The sequence below is a fragment of the Rhipicephalus sanguineus genome, chromosome 2, assembly GCF_013339695.2.
Source record: "Rhipicephalus sanguineus isolate Rsan-2018 chromosome 2, BIME_Rsan_1.4, whole genome shotgun sequence".
In the NCBI taxonomy this organism is placed as follows: Eukaryota; Metazoa; Arthropoda; class Arachnida; order Ixodida; family Ixodidae; genus Rhipicephalus; species Rhipicephalus sanguineus.
The window spans coordinates 32,404,422-32,423,346 of NC_051177.1; the positions used below are offsets into that span (position 1 = coordinate 32,404,422).

Sequence of the window (18,925 nt, forward strand, 5' to 3'; positions counted from 1 at the left end):
TCGCGCACTTCGCGCCATCTCGCTGGTGAATAAGAAAGCACGTTGAAGTAATTGGTGTATATAAAAATCACACCATCTCCCGCTAAAGGGGACCATGAGGCGATGCGAAGCAGTGTTTCGGCATGTAGAGCCCGCGTTCTAGAGGTGGAGTGGTGAGGGGGAAAGGGGAGAGGGGGAAAGGAGAGGGGGAGGGGAAAGGGAAATGGATAGGGGAAGGGGAGAGGCGATGTGGAGAGGGAGAGGGGAGAAGGAGAAAGGGGGAGGGGAGATGGGGAAACGGGGGAAGGGGAGAGGGGAGAGGGAAGGAGGAGGGGAAGTGGAGAGGGGGAGGGAAGAGGGAAGGGGAGAGGGCGAGGGAGCGGGAAGTGGAGAGGGTTTGCGCATGCGCAGTAAGGGTGGTCACGCCGCACACCACCACCACCACCGGAGTGAACTCCGCCATAAGATGCTTCACATCTAATAGCTCACCTTTAGCATGCTGAAAGACGGTACTCTTCGTGGCCCAGCCGTCTAACGTCAGCGCGGAAAAGAGCTCGGCCGTTCGATTCCGCCCGTCGGAAAGTATTTCTCAATTATTTTGCTTTGTGGCTTATATATATATATATATATATATATATATATATATATATATATATATATATATATATATACGGTGCATGGCGGCGGCGACGGCAAAAACCAGGCGAGACTGTCCATATAATTGCTATCGCAACAGCATGTTAAAAAAAACAGCAGCCTACCCTCCCCAATGTAGTGTTGGGGACGGCAGGAGGCGTTCATAATGCGCTTAAGCATCGAAATCATCAAAATATGTATAAACACATGGCGTCGTATAGGGGCTTGCGAAGGCCTCCCATCGACCCTATTGAGGGTTTCGAGTAAACCCGTGACCTTTTAGGTCGGGTGCGGCTGCCGATCTCAGATGCCAGGGTAAGTTTAGCCCAGAGCCGTTCTCGACCTTTTCAGCGCGACTATTAAAGGGCCTGCCAAGCGATATTTAAGGTACCTCTTTTCTTCAGTGCAATACAAATCTTTGTCAGAGTGCCCAGTCATGTAGTGTTAACGCGGAAAACGTCGTGAAATATTTATTATCAGAACTTTTGTATCTGCAGCGTCGACGAAGTCATACACTACTGCGGCAAACAGGTAGGTGAGCGCGAACGCGGTTCGTGTGCTGCCGTTTGCTGCAGATGCGTTCCCGCCGCGCGCATGCGCCGCGGCTCGACCGTAGGCAGCGCCGCTTCTCAGCGTCGACACCTTTTACTTCGTAATGAGCATTTACTAAAGCCGGAATACCTAATAATATAAAGACTAACATTAAGCACGAATTTTGGATCGCATAAGGAACGGCAGACTACGTAGAGTAGGGATCTCAAACACGCGGCCCGCGGGCAGCATGCGGCCGGCGAACTTTTCGCTAGTAGCCGGTGGCTTCACGAGGAGTAAACTCTTGTGACATTGCTAAATATTATTCGCATTATTAGGGGCGAAGCTCCTTAAAGCGGCACCCGTTCGTCCTTCGTAGTTGTCGTAGTCGTAGTGCGTAACCAGTCCTAACGCTAGTACCAGATCTTGACCTCCAAGGTGGTGCCGGTGGGAGATTTTTCCTGTGCGTTTTTGAACAATAAAAAATTCGCATCGTGCGCGTTAACTAAAAGCCGAATTCTTCTGTCTCTCATTCCCCATTAGCAGCCATTGGCATGTTCCAGTAGGAAACGTTAGTAGAAGTATACTCGGCGACAACTTATCTTGGCATTGGAGCGAAGACTACGTAGGCGGGGCATCCGCACATTTGGGGGGGGAGGGGGGTGTTACTACGCAAGTTGTTCGGCATCTTGCAGCCGATTTCAGTTCCTGTTTCGGTTTCGCTTGCTCGCATCACTAGAGCGTTTAGCACCACGTCTACATGCATAATGGGAACATCAGTGTGCGTGCATGCATCTACCTACTGTACAGTATATTGTCACAGGGTTGTTACGTTGACGAAGGCAGCAGTGGGTGTGTCGAAGATGAAACTCTTCATTTGGCCAAACTTGTGGGCGGGAAACGAGTCAGTCAGAGCGTCGTCCGTCAATAATTCTGACAAGTCGTAAAGCGTGTCGGCTTTTATACATGTTCTATCGAATGTTCCAGTGTTATCGCTGGTGGCCACGTAATCTCTGACTATTCGCGTACCGCGCGCAATCTTAACAGAAAGATATAAAACAACTGTGGCGCTTCTGGAACATCGCATCGCGGTCTGCGCGGAGCATTCCAAACAGTCTTTGCGGGTGAAGCCAGAGACAACAAAATAAGACACATGGGAATATGATGAACGCCACGAAGCGCACACCGCAACCTGAATACGGCGTTTGCTAGATTGTAAGGCGATCACGATTGTAACGCGAGGGGCGACTTTAGTAGCAAAAATTTGGAGAAAAAGCTCGCATTGTATTCGAATAAATACGGAATGCAAGTACCATGATGCCGCTGAATCGGGTTTAGATTTAAAGAGAGCTCACGCCTAACTAAAAAAATCACAGCATGTCCACGGAGTGAATGATGATGAGTGGGCGAAGCTGCGGAGGTTCATCGGTAAACCGTGAATCTTCCGTGAATTCTGCCCAGTACATCATCACCGACGTGAGATCGGGCGCGTTTATACTAAAGGTTCGATGAGTTATGACGACTTGCAGCTCACTTTAATTTTACATGTACGCTGTGAATTTTCGTTGTTTAGAAAACCATTGCTTTAGAAAACAGCTGGCGTCTTTTCGTTTTGCTTTAGAAACATCTGGCGTTCCTCTGTTTTGCTTTTACAAAACATCTGGCGTCTTTCGTTGGTTTATTTCATCAATCAACGGCGTTTTGAACAAAATTTTTATTGTTTAATCACGCACAGGAGAAATCTCACCAGGCACTACCTTGGAGGTAAAGAATGGCTGCTAATGGAAATGAGAGACAGAAGAAGTCGGCTTTTAGCTACCTCTGCGAATTTTTTATTGTTCAACAACGCGCAGGAAAAATCTCCCACCGGCACCACCTTGGAGGTCAAAGCGTAAGACTGGTTACGCACTACGACTACGACTACGAGGGACGAACGGGTGCCGCCTTAAGGAGCTTCGCCCCTAAAAGAGACTGACGCGGATTATTTTATCAAGCTTCGCTGGTCACACACCTTCACAGAGCGTAGTTTCTCGGCCGTAGGTATTTCATTGCGCATGAAGTAGCTGTGCACTTTGCGCCGCAATGCTGCCAACGCAAACGTGTAATAGCGCAGCAGCCGCGTCTTGCCGGTGATGCGCTTCTCAGTTTGGCCCGAGAAATTCAATTTCTTGCGCTTCGGGGAGGCAAGCGGGGCCCGCAGAGCTTCAGCCTTGATACGCTTAACTGTTCGCCCACTCACTCCGGTGAGCTCGGCGACAGTCCGGCACACTGCATTTGCAGACAAGTCACGCTGACGGCGCCTCACTCCAGCGATGACATTGCAGATAACTTGCGTGGTCTGGTTTGATAGCCACTTTCTGTCACATTTAGAGTACAGCTTCTTCGGAGAACGCAACGGCGAGTTGGCGGCCGCACACGGTTCAGGCCAACTACACTGTAGGCCAACGGCTCACGGGGCATCGCGGACGCCATGTTTACTGAGACTGAGACAGTCTGAGAGAACAGGCGTGAGGAAAATGTGGTGCAGGCGTGAGGAAAACGTGGTGCTGTCCAAAAAATAAAGACAGAAACAAACTTGAAGTTTACAATAACATTTTTTCACGAATGGCTTCCAATACTCGTTCTCTTTTTATAATGAAGAAATCTTTATTTATTCGAGCTAGGTAACTTTGTGAATTAGAAAATAAATATAGGTACTATTTCATGGCGCGCGCGCATGCAGGTACTTTGGCTCTGTAGCTTCCACAGTGGTGCCAAGAAATGTTGTCGCGGAGTATAGAAGTGTAAGTGTTAGCTAAAAGCCGACTTCTTCTGTCTCTCATTCTCATTAGCAGCATTGTTTACCTCCAAGGTAGTGCCTGGTGAGATTTCTCCTGTGCGTGATTAAACAATAAAAAGTTTGTTCAAAACGCCGTTGATTGATGAAATAAACCAACGAAAGACGCCAGATGTTTTCTAAAAGCAAAACGAAAGAACGCCAGATGTTTCTAAAGCAAAACGAAAAGACGCCAGCTGCTTAACGAGAGACGCCAGATGTTTTCTAAAGCAATGGTTTTCTAAACAATGAAAATTCACAGCGTACATGTAAAATTAAAGTGAGCTGCAAGTCGTCATAACTCATCGAACCTTTAGTATAGACGCGCCCGATCTCACGTCGGTGATGATGTACTGGGCAGAATTCACGGAAGATTCACGGTTTACCAATAAACCTCCGCAGCTTCGCCCACTCATCATCATTCACTCCGTGAATATGCTGTGATTTTTTTCTCGCCTGTTACGGTTAACAACGCTTTCTTCGGGCAAGCTAGAGAGAAGGTACTGGTCTCAAGCACTTGTTTTCCTAAGGCACCGTATGCGTTCAATATACGTTGAAACATCGCCGGAGAACAAAAACTCTATATCGGCACTTTAGTCATTCTGATCAGTATCGATATCTTTCTCGAAACCTGATGTCAAGTCCCCTTCAGGTATTACCCATGTATGCGATATGGGAAATGCGTTCTTTCAAATGACAACGTCACGGTCAGGTGACATTATGTTCAGACTACTACCTGCACCCCCCCCCCCACACACACACACGCACACTTTTTTCGCTTCCCTGGCCCTTGTTAGACTGAATTTCGTGACAATGGCCTGCTAGCTTCCACACTTCAACCTTTGTCTTGTGACACGTTCTGACCGTTTTTCAGCCCCTTTAAATAATACGTATAAGTGAAAGTAAAGCTTGCCCAAACGGACAGCACGTGCATGTTGTGACAAGCGCCGAGACCGGTGTCGGCGATGACGTAATCGCACTGCGCGATTATATAATTGCTTCTCCACGCATGACAACCACTGGACGCCGCCCTGCACGTGTGTCGGAAACAGACCACCGTCGCGGGTGAAAGACCTTACAGCACGCTTTATTATTAGTTTGGCGCGCGCCACTACTGAGTCAAGGCATTGCAGCTTTCGATTTTTACCTGCGAGGCCAGGTCATCTTTCATCAGTCTTATCAACATTCATCCCAATGCATCAACCTATACCGGTGCCCATGTCGAGGGAAGTTCATATACAAGAAAAATGAGAGCGGCGGGTGTGATATAGACACGAAAAGTGAGCAGAGCACCAAATGGCACCACATCCTCTACTCTAAGAAAAAAAAGAGTATGTGTGACTCCTTTCGGGAAATTCCTGACTTGCCACGCATATGACACTCTTTAAACAGGGACGTTAACTCTATTGTGGGTCACACAGCTCTCCGGAGAGAGCACAAAATGATCTCCAGAGAGAGTTGACGTGCCTCTTTAAAGAGACTCAGATTGTGCGTGGCTAGTCGGGACTTTCTGAAGGGAGTCAAAGGACTGTTTTTTATATTCGAAGCAGCTTTTGCGCTAGGCCTTTTCCGTAGTTCCATTGGCGAACGTCCGCTTTCTAAAACCTACCATAGCCATCTGTAACATATTCAGCGCGCGCTCGCGCCATGGAGAAGGCTTCTTTGTCTTGTTCTTCGACCGCCTTGATGATTATACGTGCAGAGCACTTTAGGGGCCCGGGCTGCCGTATGCTGTCCTAGCTTGGCGTAACGCAGACAAAACCACGTGTGCTGGCATGCGCTAGCGCCTTCGGGCCTGTGTAAGGGGCTGGGTAAGACGCTGTGGCCTCTCCCTCTTACACTCTCGCAGCAATTATGTGATGGCGTCGGCGAACAAGATTCTGCAGACGCGCGATGAACCAACGCGTTGTGTGCTAGTCAGAACGCGCTTGCACGCGCTAGCGCGTTCGGGCATGTGTAAGAGGCTGGGTAAGACGCTGTGGCCTCTCCCCTTTACACTCTCTTATTAATCACGTGATGGCGTCGGGGAACGAGATTCTGCAGACGCGCGATGAACCAACGCGTTGTATCCTATACTCTGTTCCAGAAGTTCCGTGCAGCACTGTGGAAACTACAGGCCTTCTCAACCAATCAGGAAGGCGAACACATCTAAGTGTATCCTTCCGCGCCCTGTCGTCTGCTAGCGGCGAGCGCTGCAGCGAAAGCGGCAAGAGCCTCTCGGGACACTGTGCAACTGCGCAGTGAGATGAGCTGTAATTGTGAAAGCGGTTAAATATTCTCGGCACCGTAAAAGCGCGCGTCTTCGATATACTTGCACGTAGACATTTGAGGGATAGGGTTCAGTGGCTCATATTTCGGTGGAAAGCGCCGCACTAGCCAAATTGAATATGAAAGCACCATGCTTCATCAGATTTCGTATACGCATGCCTTAACGCACTGTCCCGAACACATTTAGAGCCAACTGCTTCGCTCCCTTGTCGTAAAAGCTGATCCGGGAGCGATATCGCACAGGTGAACCAGGCGCCGCCATTTTGACTAAGGAGTGACCAAATCTGCCACCGCGGACTAATCACAACCCAAGACTGGGTCCTCCGCGGCGCTGTGGACGCTCGGGCTGTGCGGACTACTCATAAAAGTTTAGACAGTGTCGTACCAGTCCTTCGTACTTTATAAGTAAAAATATAACACATACGAGCCACAACAGCGTTATTTCTTTTGTCATTTGCATGTTATAACACGTACAAGCAAGAACTCTTTCTTGAGTATCATGGAGCCACAAAAATTGTTTTATACAGAAAATGCGACAAAATCGCCGTACAAATCACAGCTACAACACGCAGAGAAGCCTTCAAGTAAAAATCCTCCGACGAGACCGCTTGCAAAAGTCATGAGGACAAACAACGGGCTACGTATATGGGGCACTACATCTCGCTTCGCAACAACCTGCGCTCGAGGGTCGTGTAGCCTTGGCTCTGCTGCACGGAACTTCTGGAACAGAGTATAGTCAGAACGCGCTGGCACGCGCTAGTGCGTTCCGGCCTGTGTAAGGGGCTGGGTAAGACGCTGTGGCCTCACCCCCTTACACTCTCTTATTAATCACGCGATGGCGTCGGGGAACGAGATTCTGCAGACGCCCGATGTACCCGCGTGGCGTGCTCAGTCAAACAGGAGTTCGGGACGAGTAACAGCAACAGAAACTACAGTGAATTCATGGTGTGCTCCACATGCAAGGACGCGTTAACATCGGGCAAGGTGCCCGTGATGAACGGAACTCTAGGTCGACCCATGCACTCCTTCGCTTCCCCACATGGTTCCCTTTAGTGGGAGATGGTGATTTTTTTTTTCTTAGAGTCTTGGGCATACGGCACGTGTTGCTTTAAACCATCGCTCTGGAGCGTTTCTTGGTTGCTGCACTAAAAGTAAGAGCGTATGTTTTTGCCCTACGAAGCAATACGATAAGCCACACGCCTGATATTGCCTCCAACGCCTCTGCTTCGGATCTCGTCACCGGACCCTACACGCACGGAGTAACTTAATCAAAAGTTGCGGTCGCTTGCGTTGCACCCCGTCGTGACACAAACTTTCGCGCATATTTCTTCAGCATTAACAACACGACGCCGTAGATAAATAAACTTTTTCATGCAGATTACACTGAGGCCATCTGCGTTGCTCTTGTTTTCGTCAGTGATGTCCCTCGCGCAGTCGCTGACAGAACATTAAGAAAAGGCAGAGAGAGCGAGAAAATTCATCCGTCGTGAGCAGTGCAAGCGTGGACATTTTGTTATTGTCCTCCCTTGCGTATATTGTTTGGTTAAGATGTGAGACCGTGGGAACACGACCTGCCAAAAGACCGGCTATTCCGATAACCTCCATAGCAACTGTAACGAATGCGCGACAACAAACAAAACAAAGATATAACGAAGCAAAGGTGTTTCAATGAACTCAGGCGTAGCCTGTAATCCCTTGACATGTAACATGATGAAAATAAACAAATGAACTAATACAGTACGTATATGTATAAGAAAACACGCTGTATTCAACGTGGGCGCATCTCGTTAGAGGCGCACGTTACCATAACTTGCCATCATGTTCACGGCATTAGCTATTATTTAGCGAACGCCAGTCAACACAAGACAACACTAACGCTTGGTTGTGATGGGCGAGTAAATACACTATATGCCGGGACATCACAGCGCTTGCGGTTCTGTTTGCCGTTCACCGCTCACAAATCGCGAGCGGTCACGCGAAGTAAGATACGATGTAGTATATAAAGTCCACATAGGCGTGTTTTCATGTCCTAGCTTCGCGCTGTATAGGTACCGAAAAGATCTTACGCTCCAAACGGCCGATTCATTACGGCATTCTGCTCACCCAAATGGGTCTTCGGACTATTTCACGATACCACGAGAACGAACGGGCAGATGAAGCTACAGAGCCGACTAATTAAAGGAGCAACCGGCCGTGCCATTCCACCCGGGTGTGCATCGACTTCTTCCACGCGTCTCCGAGGGTCATCTGCTTTAGCCTCAAGCGAGGGCGCGCACCTCTCTCCACTCGAGCACCTCCTTTTATGCGAGGATCAATACAAGTAGGAAAGCTGCGACAAACGCCACTTCACTGCGCGTGTTTTCCTGTCGCTATACGCCGGATTCCTCGCACGTCTCGCAAATCTTTTATCGCCCGTTCCATGCCGGTGCAGCCGGAAAAACCGCAAGGACAGAGACCGGCTGGCGCGAACTGCGAGAGAGGCGGGAATGCTCGGATGGTGCGACCGAAAGAAATGTCTGCCACCGGCCGTTGAGGCCCTGTAAACCATCGTCCTCGAGCCGAGATTCGTAGTAATAATAACGCCCGCGGTTTTACGTGCCAAAACCACGATATGATTACGAAGCACGCCGTAGTGGAGGGCGCCGGAGATTTCTACTACATGGGGTTCCCTGACATGCACCTCAGTCTAAGTTCACGGCCCTCTTGACCGAAGTTTATTGTGTTCCTAAAGGTCGGCTGCCATGGATCGCAACAAAAAAATTTTTAAGGGCAAGAAAAAATCAAGCAGGTCCAATTGAAGTAGTTGTCAAAGTATACGAGGTCATCATTGGAGTGAGACTGAATACAGTCAACGTCGCAGTTATAACAACGTATTGCCTCCATTCTCGAAAATTAGCGAACAACTACCATAATTCGGTCAACTCAAGTCGGCATTAGCCACAAGTAAAATCAACATGAGCCATAATTTTGGAAACATGAGCTATTATTAGCCAGCTGTAATTGACATTACTTACACTTACACAACACTTCTAACATCAGCAAGTGCTAAGCAATGCTCGTAGTATGCGGATACATACGGTAAGGCATAACACCACCGTACAAGGCCGAGCTAATCTCGTGAAATCTCGGGAGTGTAAAAGTATCTCCGAAAGTGACCACCTCAGAATACGGCCTCAGGACTAGGCATGCGCTAACTATACCTTTGCTTTCGCCTAAGGGCAGACTTTCGAAAAAAAAAAAAAACTTTGCTTTCAACGTACCCGTCCATGGAATGCCCGAATTACGCACGGCAGAAAAAAGGTCATTCTTTGCCGTACGAAGTAGTGTTCACATTAAACATGTATTTCAACATAAAATTTGCGTTGAACTCCCATAGTGTATATTCACTTCGAATAGTATGCGTATGCATGTCTCTGAAAATGCCGGAATATGCCCATTGATAAATTCATACGGAAAAGGAAGCAGTCACACCTTACCAACAAAAGTTAGTTCGTGATATTTCTTTTAACTTTTTAACTCACAAAATGCAACATAAATTCGAAGTCGTGACTTTCCGTCACATGTAACGGCTTCCTTTCCACCACTGTTGAACCGTTCAATTTAATTATCATGTGTCAGCCAAGCATTCTGGCGATGGAACACTAGCATGTCAACTTACTTGCCCGTCAGCCTGCTCCTCCTATCTGAAATGATCTGTCCAGTCACGGAGAACACACGTTCTGGAGGTACTGACGCTGCTGGGATGCGCAAGTAATTCGTAGCCATTTGAGAGAGCGGCGTTGTGGAGCATTTCCAACACTTCCAGAATTCTGAAGGGCTGCTCTTCCTTTTCTCTGGATGTAACTCCAGGTACTGGTGAACCCTTAGCTCTGCGTTCGAGGTTGCGATTGAGGGTTCTTCTTGCTAGCCTCTCAAGGAACCGCAGAATTCGGCTTCCTGGCGCAACTTCGTTATGATCCACCTGCTGTCTAGTTGGTTCAGCTGCAGGACCAGCTGGTTTTTCCGACAATCACCGGCTTTGTTCACCAGTCAAGTTTTGGCGCGGCCTGCGTTCATTCGTATCGAAAACGCTCGCTCCTTTAGTCGTGGGTGCAGCAGTGTTGCCAGAGATGTCAAGTGTCTTTCTTCATAAGTGTCCATTCTATTATGCAAGGAGGATATGCACTCTCGAAGAATTTCTTAACCAACTTCAGTTTTCAATTTGATACGCCCTTCCAGCTCTCGTACAATACCGCCGACCACAGGAATTGCCAAGGAAACGGTATGTATACTCATCTCAAGACACCAATGTCTTGGCTTCCTCGAATAGCTCCAATACTTCCAAAACATCCTCAATGAGCGTTATATCCTCTGCTGGTAACGGGCTTGGTGCTCGGGGCAGCTTTCATAGTGTTAACACCGCGCTTCTCCGGCCTCCACGGTCCTTCTCGGTGCAAAGCACCTTATGCGCTCGGGCTGTCGGCGTCTCCTGTCGTCGTAGACCTTCACAATAAAGCAAGCGGCAAATAAGACCGCGCGTTCGCTCACGAAAAGCTCGCGAGAACGCGCGCTTGCCCGCGAGAGACGTGCGCTTCTCCGAGTGTCAAGTATTAGACGGCGTGATGGCTCACGAAAAGCTGTGTTTCTGCTCAAAGTACCAGAGTTGAGGTAGGTCGTGCGAACACGGACACAAGAGAGAAGTCAAGACACCACAAACGCCTACTAACAACTGAGGAGGCGCACAACCGCAGAAAAGAAACAAGACACGAAAACTTACCTGAGCATGCCCAAGCAATAGGCGAACCTATAGCAATGAGAGCATGGAGGAAGGAAAACTAAGGAGAGGCTCTGACATCACATTCGTGAAGCGTCCCCATCGCAAACATCTGCATCGCCTCCTAGCGAAGGAGCAGCTAAACATTTGGCGATTTCCGTCGCTCGTTTGCAAGTGCATGCGCGCATCGAGCGAGCAGCGAAACTTTTGCAGCTTTTTTTATTTTTTTTCGCAGTGCAAGCGGCGCAGGCCATTAACGCATGCTGCTCCTTCTGTGTGTGTTTTAGGAAAGCTACGCAGTGCTCAGCTGTTGAGTATACCCGGTGAAAATCGGGTTCACTGGGAAAAGTACCGAGTGTCACTTTTCGTGTGTACACACGTTAGCTTCATTGCTGATCACTGATGCATGATATTTGCACGCGAAGCTCTCTGACGTCACCCGACACCCGGAGTAGCAAGCCAGGCGACAAACGAGGCCAACCTCTCTGGGATATTAAAGAATATTATCTCTCTTTTTGACGTACGCTCTATTGGTTCTTACTCATTATGTCAACTCAGAACACACGTTAACTTTTGTTTTTTGCGTCTGACGCACCGTACATAACATGCGCCGAAGGTATCCTATCGTGTTTTTAGAGGCTGTGCCGTTCATACGGAAGGGAAATAAACTTTTGCTGTTATCGGACTACGTGCTGTATGTATTGTGCTGCGTGCGCGCGCCGCGTGCTAGTAGTTGTGTGCGCACTTGAAGTACAAACTTCACGTTCACGATCGCGTATACAGTACAGCGGTGTCCTCCTTTTGAAGTGAAGTTGCCTCAAATTCTAGGTTGGCGCTGCGCCGAAGAGCCACTAAGCAAGCTCTTAAAATCGTGCAGTGCCACGCGCACTCCATATATACGAGCAGAGAACGGCTAGCTAACTAGTGAGTAGATCGGGAAATCGGTTTACGAGAGAGGAAAAGAAAGCCCTAACACCCAGAATCCTCCTCAGCAACTTATGCTTAGCCTCCTGATTATATGACGTAAAGAACGTGTAAGTCACTGCCGGGTGAGCTCGAATACCATGCTGCAGGCGCTGAATGTCTTTGATTACGGCATGTACCGGCACTTTCTGGACTGTTGCACAACAACGCTTCTCAAGCAATTTCAGCAAGCAGTGCTCGAGCCCGCCACGCACGAACAGTTTGGTAAATGTGCGTTTACAACATTTTCGCTGCATGCAAACCGCACAATACACGCTAAGTTTACGCCAAGACTACAAATCTGTGGAGAAGCGAACCAGCGAGGAGAGCACGCCGCGGGGCGTCTGCTGTTTTGTTTGCCCCGTACCGGTTTGTTTGCCGCACAAATTTGATGTCACTTCCGCCACACCTTCCGCAATGCATTGGGATACGATAGGGTCTCTCCTTAGTTTTCCTGCCTCCATGAATGAGAGGACACCGTCCTCTCATTGCTATTGACGTGTCCCTATGGGAAACAGCGGTATTTCGCACTTCCCCAGGTTTCACGTTAGGGGAGCTGATAGTATAGTATAGACTATGCTATACTATACTATACTATACTATACTATACTATACTATACTATACTATACTATACTATACTATACTATACTATACTGTATAGTATAGTATATCAATGGTTGAGAAATGGAAGTGAGGGTGCGGATGAGGGCCACGAGCTTCCCTAGTCTTCTCACTACTAGTGCTTAGCTGCCGCTCTAATTTTTTAGCATATAAAAGATGCTATTCCATCGTGTCGGTGTCTTCTGTTCGAGTTTTGGCGGCGGAGCCTTACCGACACGCCCTAGCTCTTCTCGGAGCTTGGCGGTACGTGCTTCACACCGAGCAGTCTGCAAAATTGCAGACTGCTGGGCGCAGAGGTTAGATCACCTGGGTCTGCAGAATTTCAGACCCGCGTGATACGACCTACCGATGTTGCTTTCTCTGCTCGGTTTTGTATACGCCCGCGGGCGGATTCAGTTTCGTTTCCGATTCGCGGACTGATATACCACTTCCGTTCGCGATTTTTATCTTCATTAGCTTGCTTTGCTGATCCGTGAAAAGATATAGTAGGTCCGAAACGGCACAAGAAATAAAGAAAGAAATATCGGTGGCGCTGGTTGCTTCATCTTGTAGTAAACTATATCGAGCGATAACGCTGCCTTGTCAATCCTGTAATAGTTGTCACCGCCACCATAGATCACGCACTCGGGGAACCAAGTTAATGCTGTGATGAGTTCGCGCGGTTGGTTTTATACTATTGATTGTACTCTTGAAATTACAGTCGATAGTACTATCAAAATTATTATCGATAGCGCTATCGATAGTTCTTGCTACCATCGATAGCTCGAGAGTGACTCAACATTCGATAGTATCGATAGTACCACCGATAGTACTGCATCACTACTTTGAACGCGTTTCAGGCCTTCCCGGGTAGGTAAGGGGAATTCCCCCGATGTCAGTATCTGAAGGGTAATTGATTCCGGTGCAAGCGAGTGGCTATCTGTTTAGAGCGCGGAGCGAGTCTCCGAGTGACCTTCAAGTATAGCGCATTTTCAAATGCAATGTAGGCATGGTACTAAATTCGCCCAAAAAGACTTGCAGAAAAACAGAAACGCATTTAATATTGTGTTTGCAGCAGCGACGGTGACAGTTAAATAGAACAGGCACCAAATAGTAGCTTTGCATTCAGTTGGAAAAAATCTAAATTGTCTTTCAGCACATTTACACAGAAGCACTACCGATTATAGCTACTAGGCGTAACGAACTCAACAGAGGATGGCATTTAATGCTGTGCTGCTGCATTGTAACACACAAGTGTGAGTATATTAATTATAGACATGTGTGAACATTCTTTTGCGTCAAGCACTGCAGCTAATTCAATGTCATCCGTACTTGTAGGTCATATTCAAAGGCGTTCCTGTGGGTGACATCAAATCTAAAAAAAAAAAAAAATCTGTTGTTGCCATGTTCACTTCTATGCGTCCCGTAAAAACTTATCTGTGTACAGAGTTTGCTTAACAAATGCTCCATGCTCTTCCTTCGGGTGTTCCATGCATACCCACCTTTCTTTTTTCCTCGACCACATTGGCCATTGCTCAATTGGAAATAAAATTCATTCATTCATTCATTTTGTTTAAGCAAAGCGAAGAGCAATACTAGTTAGTGTAGAATTCTTACCAAGATGTCTAAATTTCGTCACAGCAGTAGAAGCCACATATCACAGAGCTTTTTGTTTACACAAACACCACTTACCAGCCGTCGCTAGAAGACGTATCAAATTGAGCTCTAACATGACAAAAGGCTGCTTTGCAGCACCTGTGCGCTATTTTAGAATTCTTTTAGTCATCCGAGACAACTAGAAATGTTGCACCACCTCATGCGTGAAAATTCACTTCAGCAACGTTCTCGGTTAAATCAAACAACATGACAAGGATTCAGAAGGAATTAAAGATTACCGGTTACGTCGTAACTGTGCTGCCCTGTTTCGGAATCGTGCATGGATAAAAGATCGCCCGGTACCGAAGAAAATTTGCGAATGTTTTCAGACTGCGGAATGCGAGCAGGCCGAAAAAAAAAGCTACATAAAAAAAAATCAAGATTGTTTACCTTGGAGGTAAGGTATGAGCTTGCACATGGCTGCCCCAAGCACAAAATTCCTGAGGATGCTGCCGACCAGCGTGGTGGGCATGCAGAATACTCCCAGCAACAAGTCACTGACTGCCAGGTTGAGCAAGAACACGTTGGTCACGGTCCTCATGCGCCGACGCTGCACGAGGGTGATGATGACCAGCGAGTTTCCCACAATGGCGCACACGAATATGATGGCGTACAGCAGAATCCTGAAGGCCGTCTCGAAGCTGATGCCTGTCCAACAGCCGGCCGCGGCTGAGGCCAGGGCTTCGGCAGCGGCTGTCTCATTAGACAACGCGTCGCCGCTGCCGTTTGTAGACTCCGCGCCGCGACACATGTCCACGGTGGTCGTCAGCCTGGTTCACCTCAGCGCCGATGCAGGCACGTTAACGACGACAAGAACGATGTCCTCATGTTTGTTTGCTAGCACGCGCGGGCGGTCGCGCACCGCGCCAAGAATCGCTCTTGAAAACTTGCAGAGCGCGAAGCGATCAGTCGCACTTTTAACGCCGATTGCGCCGCCGCGCCGGGAGCTCAAACTACCACACGCCGCTACTTGCGAACAGAACGCGCGCGCGCCGATTCCAATCGACAGTACGCGAACTACGGCGCTCGCGGGACAGCGCGCCGCACAAAAAGCGCACGGCGCGCTTGGACGCTGGCGCCACCTAGCCGGACCTTGACGCACGCGAACGCCGGCGCTTCGAAGAAAAAAAAAAAAGCTCATTCGGCAGCGCACTGCCCCGAGGCACGGACGCGCGCGCGGGCCGTCCCGCACGCGCCTTCGGGGCGCAAAAGAATATTTGGCGCCGTTCCTCTCCGGTGAAGGCACCTCACGAAGAGCCGTGAAGAAATACAGGTGCTTCGGTCAGCCGTCTCGATAGTCGGTAGCTGCGTGCGTTGAATAAATTAACGCGACGCAGCACCGTCGGTCGGTTTCGGCCTGTACCTACCGGTGATTCTTGCTGTTGCGTTGTTAACCGCGGCGTGCCAAGCACGTGCACGTGTCCACCTCCCTCGTAGCGTAACCGTCTTCTGAGGTAGTACGAAGGACGAGGGATATCTGCTGGAGTACACGGATGCACGGAGTAGTTCTGTGCGATTGAGTGTTTCTCCCGCCGATATCGTTTCCGCTCAATAAAAGTTGATTCATCCTCATCATTACTCGATAGGGAGACAAAAGAAATAATTAGAGAAACCCGACGTAACTTTTAATGATATAAGAGTAATACAGATACACAAGTGAGAATATAACAAACTCGTTAAGCGGCGCATATCTGAAGAACAAAACTTAGTTACATGCATCAAAGAAGTAGAGCTTGCTCATAGAGAATAATTTCTTACCATACTCAAATTGGTGGTTTCAGGCCAAAGCGCTCACGATGGTATCGCAGCCACGTTAATTGCATGGAGTGCAGATGCATCCGTGCTCACTCTAGCACTATATTTAAAGTATAAAAACTAGATATATGTAATTGTCCCATCGGAACTAACTGGACCCTGGGTACCTGCTGAAGTGTGAACAATGTTTTCTGTATCAAATACCGGCATGCGTTTCCCTTGCCTTGCACGTGGCTTTCATCAGGGGTGATACGCTTGGGTAAGGCGCTTGCGACCTTTAATGTATCTCAACGTAAGCGGCCGTGTAGTAGAATGTACCTTGCGCTATTGTACCGGGTACTAAACGCTGAAGATACCGAACGTCTTTGGACCACAAGTGCGTTTGCCCTAGGCTTTCTGGGAACTGTTACAATGTACAAATGTGATGATTCCTAAAGATGCGCAGAACACTTATCTCTTCTCGAAGTGAAGGAGCTGCGAAAAAAAAAAGATAAATATCACCGATTACGATACTGCCTAATGTGAATTCTGTGCGCAGCTTCTTGTTGGGGCACGACCAAGTGAGTTTGAAGTTTTGGCTTTCCGCAAGGTGTCTACTACGCCGTAAGTCATAATTTTTGTGAACTACGGCAGGACCCACTACACCGTTATTCGTCTTTCTGCGGATAAGCGAGGTACCCGCTGTACATCTGTAAGGTAATATGTTCACTTTGTTTATGCTGCATGTGGCTGATGAAGATGAATTGCGGCTGAGCACTTTGCGGTGTGTGGGAAGCATTAAACCAAACACTCGTTCGCAGTTAGCATTGTGTGATGAATGGTTGTTATTTTCCTCTTCTGCCACGCTATATTACATAGGTTAACGCGATTCCTTGCCCGACATGACGCCTGTATAGGGTCTTTTTGCAATGTGTTCCTAGCACCAGCGCGGTTCTGTGGTAGAATACTCGACTGCCACGCAGAGTGCATGCCTGGGTTCAAATGCCATTCGATCCTGGGTACTTATCTCATTTATTTTTTGTTCAGGTCTATCGATTACTTTTTCATGTCTATCGGTTACGCCACCGACGACGACGCCGCTCAACGCAGGAATGGGCGCATAGGAGCTGCGCTCTAAAACATTGAGCATCTAACGTCCTTCATTCAAACCTAGGGGACAGCGAAAGAACAGACCAGTGGCAACCATGCTGCGACATATCAAGATTGCAAACAGTGTGGACGACAAGGTAAAGTTGAAAAGTGTTTTTCTTTTCCCACTATCCCTTGTCTTCCGCTATGTCCACATTTTGTAAAAGATATAGCAAGGTGCTCCACTAACCATTCTGCTGCACTCGTTTGTGCACCCGACTCTTTATTCCGACATTCTATTCCGCTTTAACTGGCTTGCTGTGGAGATGAGGTTTATATCACCTCGGCTACTCCATTTCTACTAGTTCTGCAGCGAAAAAAGAAAAAAGATGGCTACCCAAAATAAAAATGAACAAATAAAGAAAAACAAAACACACAGCAAACTGAAGCAAGTTTAAAAAATAACATGGTAATGTTCAGTTCTCTTGCAGGAACTCAAATTGAAATAAAGCTACAATTCACACATTTCTCGTTCTGGCCACAGTATATGGACTGACACATGTCATTCCGTGTATAGCAACACATGGCTGTTCATCGCATGCGTTTATATAGTGCGGTGTCCACTAAGGAGTCTTTTAGGAAGATGTTCGCCTTTTGCTGAAGATCTTTTCAGGCATTGTTTTACTGGTTATTAGATCATAAGAAATTTGACCTAGAAGATCGACGGATGTACTGCGCGCGATAAAGGACAAAAAAGAAAAGAAAACCACAAGCCACTATAAAAAGAACACATGGAGACTTGTTATACGGCCAGTAACATCACGGCGATACCGGTATGAAGACCAAGATCGGTTGAAGTTGTTTCAAAAGCGCCACTCACTGCTTTGTTCTGAAGTGCGTGTGTATCGCTTAATTCTCCTAGAATGATGACGCGTGCTGATCATGCACGCGTGGTTATCAGAAGTGCGCACTGCTTCAACCACTCCATCATTTACATCCCGTGCCACTCAGTAGTAAGGACGCTGTCGATATAAGCCCGAGCTTTTTCTGGCAGAGATGTTACAGAATCTCGTACGTCTAAAGTGCCCTCCGTCTTACGCCATAATTTTTCGAGGACAGCGTCGTACGTACATTCTAAGAAAAAAGAAAAGAGTATGTGTTACTCTCTTCTGTGAGTCCCCACTCATTACGCATTTGACTCCCTTTAAGGAGATACGTTAACTCTCTTTTGGGTCTCACGACTCTACAAAGAGAGTCGTGAGACCCAAAATGATCCTATAATAATATTCAAAGAGAGTTCCCGTGTCTCTTTAGGCGAGTCACATACGTGCCAAGTAGGTACTGACAAGTAAGATCCCAGTGAATCTTTATTATTTTTTTAGAGTGTAGAGAGCACGCTTTCCGTTTTCATTATCGATGGGATATGTAGCGTTCAGTAACCATGGGTTTCGGCAGGGGTGTGTAAAAGGGGTACTTGCCCCCCCCCCCCCGCAAGCCATTGGCGTAGCCGGGGGGGGGGGGAGGGGGCACATCGTGCCCATGCCCCCCCCCCCCACACTTTTTTTTTGCCATGGGATACACAGCACAAAATCACACTCGGCCCCACTTAGCTGCCCAAACCCCACGTCGGATCAAGGGCGTGCCCCCCCCCCTCCCCCCGAAAGAAATTTCTCCCTACGCCACTGCCTCAAGCCACACCAGCACTCGCCAACACGCAAGCTATTCCAGCACTATCTCCCTCCCCCAACCGCGATACGTCATGGGTTTGCACTCCCCCCCCCCCCTTAAGACAAAATCCTGCCGAGACTCATGTGAGTAGTTGGTGCCAGATATCGTACTCGACCGAACAAGTATTCTTCTTCGATCGAGTACTAGACGAAGCATAAATACAACTCAGCAA

General features: G+C 48.0%; 1 protein-coding gene across 1 annotated transcript in view; it reads right to left on the reverse strand.

Moving 5' to 3' along the window:
* The window catches only part of LOC119382668 (gastrin/cholecystokinin type B receptor), a gene marked incomplete in the record, with an annotated part of 173,591 nt that extends 158,772 nt beyond the window's left edge, over nucleotides 1–14,819 (reverse strand). The window contains 1 exon segment of the mRNA XM_037650467.2: nucleotides 14,593–14,819.
* Nucleotides 14,820–18,925: the final 4,106 nt, after the last annotated feature.